This window comes from Temnothorax longispinosus, chromosome 5, assembly GCF_030848805.1.
Source record: "Temnothorax longispinosus isolate EJ_2023e chromosome 5, Tlon_JGU_v1, whole genome shotgun sequence".
NCBI lineage: Eukaryota > Metazoa > Arthropoda > Insecta > Hymenoptera > Formicidae > Temnothorax > Temnothorax longispinosus.
This window is the reverse complement of record NC_092362.1, coordinates 17901944-17907884: the sequence shown is the minus strand read 5'-3', so window position 1 is coordinate 17907884 and position 5941 is coordinate 17901944. Positions and strand designations below refer to the sequence as shown.

At 41.9% G+C, this 5941-nt stretch overlaps 1 long non-coding RNA gene across 1 annotated transcript; it reads right to left on the bottom strand.

Annotated features, from left to right (window-relative positions):
• Positions 1–426: 426 nt before the first annotated feature.
• LOC139813356 (uncharacterized) lies at positions 427–5647 on the bottom strand. The gene is made up of 2 exons (XR_011732138.1): positions 5227–5647; positions 427–5119 (listed from the first exon to the last, which is right to left on the bottom strand). It is a non-coding gene; the product is annotated as an uncharacterized lncRNA (long non-coding RNA).
• Positions 5648–5941: the final 294 nt, after the last annotated feature.

The window sequence follows — 5941 nt, the reverse complement described above, 5'->3', positions numbered from 1 at the left end:
CATAATGTTTCACGAATCCACTGTCAGACTAAACATCTTATTCCAGTCGCAGAAAAAGAACGACGAACGTATGTCCCGTGCGAACAATATCGGATGGTGCGAGCCGGAAGAACGAAAAAGTACCAAAACGAGAAAGATGATGTATGAGAGAGAAGAGTCAGGTCTGGAACGCTCGGGATTTTTTGAGAGCGACAGATGCTCGTTCTTTTTCTTCGGGTTTCTCTAGACGCGAAAAAATTCTTCTTCTCTCCGGGCTTTTGCCAAAATCGTATGAGAACAGACTTATTTATTGGTGTCTCGTTTTCTTTACTATGCCTGGCGATCGTAGTTCTACGCATCTATCTAAATGGAAATTTCGATCTAATTAATAAAAGATTTCTTATCAACTTTGCAATAATAGAATCGGAATGAAAGGAAATCAGGATATGAAATATATTATCACCCTGACAATTATGAGTAATCAATGTTTATTGTATTAATATAAATGTTTTACATTCGCAATGTCATTCCTCCATTCTTTTATCGATTTTTTCAAATTTGTTCATCACGCTGCGCTTCCAAAAAGCTCGATTTCCTGATATATTATCAATTCACTCAAAAATCGAAAAATATAAATATAGAATACAAGTATATGTTCATAAATTATAACTTACACAACGCAACCAGCGTTGTCGAACTGTCAAACTTTTCTCTAATCGGATGTGTCTCCATCGTCTGCCGAGAACTGAAACGCTGAGAGAGAAAGAGAAAGAGGAGGATTGAGCGGGAGAACGTTTGGCTCGAGACGCGCGGTCTAAGTTTGCCACAAACGCCGGACAACTCTGATATATTAGTTTCATGCGCGGTTACATAACCGAGCACGAGAGTTCTTCGGCTCCTCGCGCGCGCGCGAGAGCGCGCATATTCAACGTCAGGCGCTGTCGCCGCGGACGAGGCGTCGACGTGGTCCTCGTTGTCGTCTACCGCCTCGTCGTCGTCGTTGTCTTCGTCTTCGTCTTTGTGGTCGTCGTCGTCGTCTTCGTCGTGTAAGGTCTGCTGCATTTGCATTCTGCTGGCGTCGTCGTGTCTCACAGGAATACGTATGCGACACCATGCGATGACCTTAGTACTGCTGCCTTCACTTTGACGGAACTTTGATAGATGTCATAGATGTGTAAATTCCGTTCTGCAGCCAATGATGGGAGTTTTGATTGCGGCACGTTCGTTAGCACCGAAACGCAATATCGTTAATCGGTGACCCCGAAGGTCCGTCTAATCGAAACGCTGATTGTCGGCGTTTACGACGAGATATAGGCATGATAAGTCTACCGCGTTGATGCGTCTTTGCGAAACGCGTCGTAACGGAAATTGATGGTAAAAAATGTGAACGGTGATTTCCAGAATTATCAAAGTGAACGGACAATGTGCGCGAGATCTTCCGCGATAGAACAATCTGCAGTTTATGCTTTCCAAATTAATACTCGGGAAGATCTTGCGCATGCTTAGCCCACAATTCATTTTTGTGTCATGAAGCTTCGATCACGATGCACGCTTGTAAAATTGCTAAAGGCGATGATTACAGGCAACGGTTATCAATTTAGACACATTAGTGTCACGAAAAATCATTAGTTCTCATCAATTGCACCTTTCACGCTGTCTTTGAATATAAATAAAGCTAGAGATAAACGGTATAAAAAATGAAATAATTTAAAAAGATATCTGAAAAAAAAAGTTTATTAATTTTAAAGAAAAGTAAATTTGTAGATAACATATTACATAAAAATAAAAATAGAATGTCCGAAGCCAAATTTCTACCTAGGACCTAGAGAACAAATATGAATCAGAGAGAAACATGCGCGTGAGAACGGGCTCTGTTGTTTTCTCAAATGTAACATGACAATCTGACTTGTCTCATGCAGAACATTGTGTATTCGTGTGGTTTTATGGTGAACGCAACAAGAGATGAGAAACATGATGAAAAGCGAATATGATTTCAGTACACTCTCTAAATTCATAGTTCCTTCGCATAACGATGTAACTCTTTGAAAAATGACAAGAAAATGACATTTTTTCGCCAATACTGGATGATATCAAGCATTCAATAATTCGCAATGCCCTTTGATTAGATTAATCGCGAATAATGATCTTCCGATACAACGAATAGGAGGTAGTGGGAGGTGTCGGGCCGCATTTCGCTGTTTTGTTCGAGGCAACACGACAGTTTGGTGTAATAGCTACACGTGTACTATTGTTTGTTCAATCTGAGACCACCTACCTCACACGCAAGAGCGAGTTGAAAGACGAAACAGACAGAGAAGGAAGGACGCAAAGAAGGAGGATTTGGAGAGAGAGAGAGAGAGAGAGAGAGAGAGAGAGAGATGTTGAAAGATATGAAGGATATATTGATCCTATATTGAGTTAATAGTGCTCCGCTTGTTGTTCGGCGATCCCGTGCATCTAAAGTCAAGCCATGTGTATAATCACTATTAAATTATTTTCTCGCCACCCCCGACCTTTTTGATAGACAATATTACAGAAAGTTCTCTCTCTTTCTCTCTCTCTCTCTCTCTCTCTCTCCCCCCCCCCCCCCCCCCCCGCTTTGTCTCCCTTTTGCTACTTTACTGCTTTGCGAGTACCAATTTAAGCATAGTGCTTCCGCAATTATTAGAATATGCGATCAATGGATTATAACGCAAATCAGATTAAACTGAATGATTAGAAAGGTTCGAACATACACTCCATGTGTTTCCATCTGTCAAAACATGGTGGCGGAATGTCTGTGTGTACTAAATTAGAAATACATCAGTAAAAGTATCGGATATACTGTTAGATAATTTAACGTTATTAAATTATTTTTTAAATTTATGGCCTGTTGATTTTATGCAGGAAATAATAGTTACCATACTAAATTAATTATATGTCAAAATAGAAGATTTATCAACAAATTGTCATAAAGCTGTATTCAATTATTTTTTTTTGATACCTTAATTTATAACTTTGAAAATTGGTATTCTTTCTATGTAAAATGTCTACTTTTTAAATAGTGCTATTTTATTTTAAAAATTAAATTACCATTTTATATATTCGTAATCAGAGAGAAATAAATATATTAATTTACTGATCGCTTACTTCCTAGTATACTATGGAAATACCACCGTTTCCTAATATACTAGTATAGTCGGGTATAGTTCCCGAATCATATCGTACGTAGTTAGTTACACTCGAGAAGAAGAACGCACGGGGGTTAGTTCAAAAAATATCAAGCTCATTGTACGACTTGTTAGTTCATCAGATATCCTACTCCGTAATTCAGAAGATGCTAAGATGTCACGAGTTTATTCTCTTGCAATTAGTGCCAGCATGTGCGGCGACATTGCACAAGGTGATACGAAAACGTTATTTGTCGGGCACGAGCCTCAACGTATCTGCAGACACGTGCATACTGACGCACACACGGTGCCGTAAACTTCGCGGATGTTTTATCGTATACCGTCGCGGTGGACAATTATATTGCCAGATGCGTCGACATTGCTGACGATATCACCGTCGTCAGTGGCATCGTCGGGAACGTCCGCCGCCCGTTGAGAATTTCTCGTGACTACCTCGAAATTCTCGGTGGATTTGCATTACGATGTTTTGCGTGCTGTTTCGTGCTTCGTGCATCTCGCACGCAGAGGCATGCACGCACACGACAGAGTTACGGGTTACTTGACACTTTGTTGTCGGACAACGCGTAGCTCCGCGTGTATGACTCACTCATCATCCAACTTGTCACAATTTTGGCGATCCAGTTGCTGCTTATTAGCCGCTCTCGCTAACGCGACTTGTCACGGGACAATGTACGACACGAAACTCGTTTCATTTGACTACTTTATTTAGGCGAACAAGCGCGGGAAGATGAGTTAACGCGCTCGCGCGAGAGAAACGTCATAACTCATAAGTTATACTCCACTTGAACGCAACAATGCAAGTGTTGTAAGGATTATGTTCGAGACACCTCTCTCTCTCTCTCTCTCTCTTCCCCTCGGTTAGCCTGTTCGCTAAATATAAGCAAACACGTCTTCCCTTTACCCTGCTATCTTAAGTACTTTCCCTTTCAGTTCTAGGTTCTGGCTCGTTATGTTCTCGTTTCATCCTAGAATCCGCATTCTCCGCGCATTCCGCGACGCCGCACTGACGTAGTTTCGCATAATACGCCTGCATTGCATTCCTCTGGCAAGGCAGCGCGCGTAATTTCCACGATGCCGCTGCCTTTAACGCGCAGCGGTTAAGTCGCAATTCGAGCTGCCACGTCGATGACAGTGATATTGCCGTCCTGCGAGCGGCGCCCAGTTAACAGCGATCGCTGACTGAGACGTGCCACCGTCATTTGAGAATGGGTATCCCGTTCGTGGCGTCGAAAGCAAAGTTGTCACTAACTTGAACATGCGATTCGGATTTCACGATCGCAAAACGTTGCCGGATAAATCTTACATGGACACGTTGAAAATGAGATATAAATGTTTATCGGGTAAAGGACCTAATAGGATTACGATTTTGCATTTCTGATTCGATAGTCATTATTGTCATTAATCGTCAAAAAGGTGATAATTATTTATCTTATCATAAAAAATTTGTAACAAGTTCCGTTAATCCTAAAAAGAATCTCGATAATTATACTTGATTCTAAAAATTACAGAACTCTACAATCAAATGAATAGATAATGTATTACATTATTTTTTTATAGAAAACTCAACGTTACAAAATTGCTATTATGTTTGTAGAGATATCATATTTAATGTAGACTTGATCTTCGATGCTCTAAAGATTTTCCTATAAACTGGATGAAAACAATTATAGATAGAGCTATCGATAATAGTATCTCAGCTAGACACTAGAGCGCAGTAATCTCTTGGTCAGTCCTATGATCTTATTTTTCATCAATTTTCTTCCTAATTATAATTTATAAAAAGTGAACTCTAAATGCAACTTCAATAAACGCCATGCGACGGAAAGATTATTCTTTATATTGCTTTTATATTATTTTTCGTAGTTTTTACAGATTATTTCTCTTCTCTATTTCTCTCTTTCTTTCTTTGATCGAAATCGATATCCGCTCGACAATGCGCGCATCAAAGATCACTTGGGATTTGGGTCGGTCTAGAGAAGGGAAGAGAAGCGGTGAGAGAGACATATTTATAATCATCGTACAAAAGGCGTGATGGAAAAAGTCCCGATGCATTTTGTGCAGCTCGATTGTGACTTACGTAAGCATGTGTGAGAGAGGGACAATATTTCTGCGCGTGTCACGCGACGAGACGACCGCTCAGACGGACGATGCGACGCGACGGACTTACCACCCACGCGAGCGGCGGCCAACAGTGGCGTTCTCCATTTGTCTATCCGCCCTGTCGTCCGTCTTGCCAATCGCGGAACAGCGTGACCGATGCGCACATCGCGACGTGTGTCCCCCTCGTCGTTGATGACGTATATGTCGTTTCGCGGCGACAGCGCGCACGGTCCATGCGAAATGTTACAATCATCGCTCATTCCGCGGAGAGAGTTGCCCTGTGGCCGGTCGCGTTTGCCCTCCTTCCGCGCCTCTCGCGCTCGTTGTCCGTCGTCGTCGTCGTCGTCGTCTCGCTCGCGTTAGACACACGCACCACGGCCACGTACGCGGCTGACGATTCTTCGCTACTATTTCAAGCGAGCCGCGGAAGCGGGTCCGCGGTCGAGTCTACGAGCATGTCGCGTTGGACCTTGTCCAGGGCGATCGTCCAATCGCCCGCGGAGATTATTAGCACGAGCGCACGGTTAACTGATTGTCGCTGAACATCCCGCGATTTTGCGAGTGAGCATTAAACAATATAAGCATTAAAAGAGCATTAAGTAAATTAAACAAGGCGTTTATTATTAGTTTGAACGTCGAGTTTGAACATCATTATCGTTATGAAATTATTAGCATGTCACTTTAATATTTGA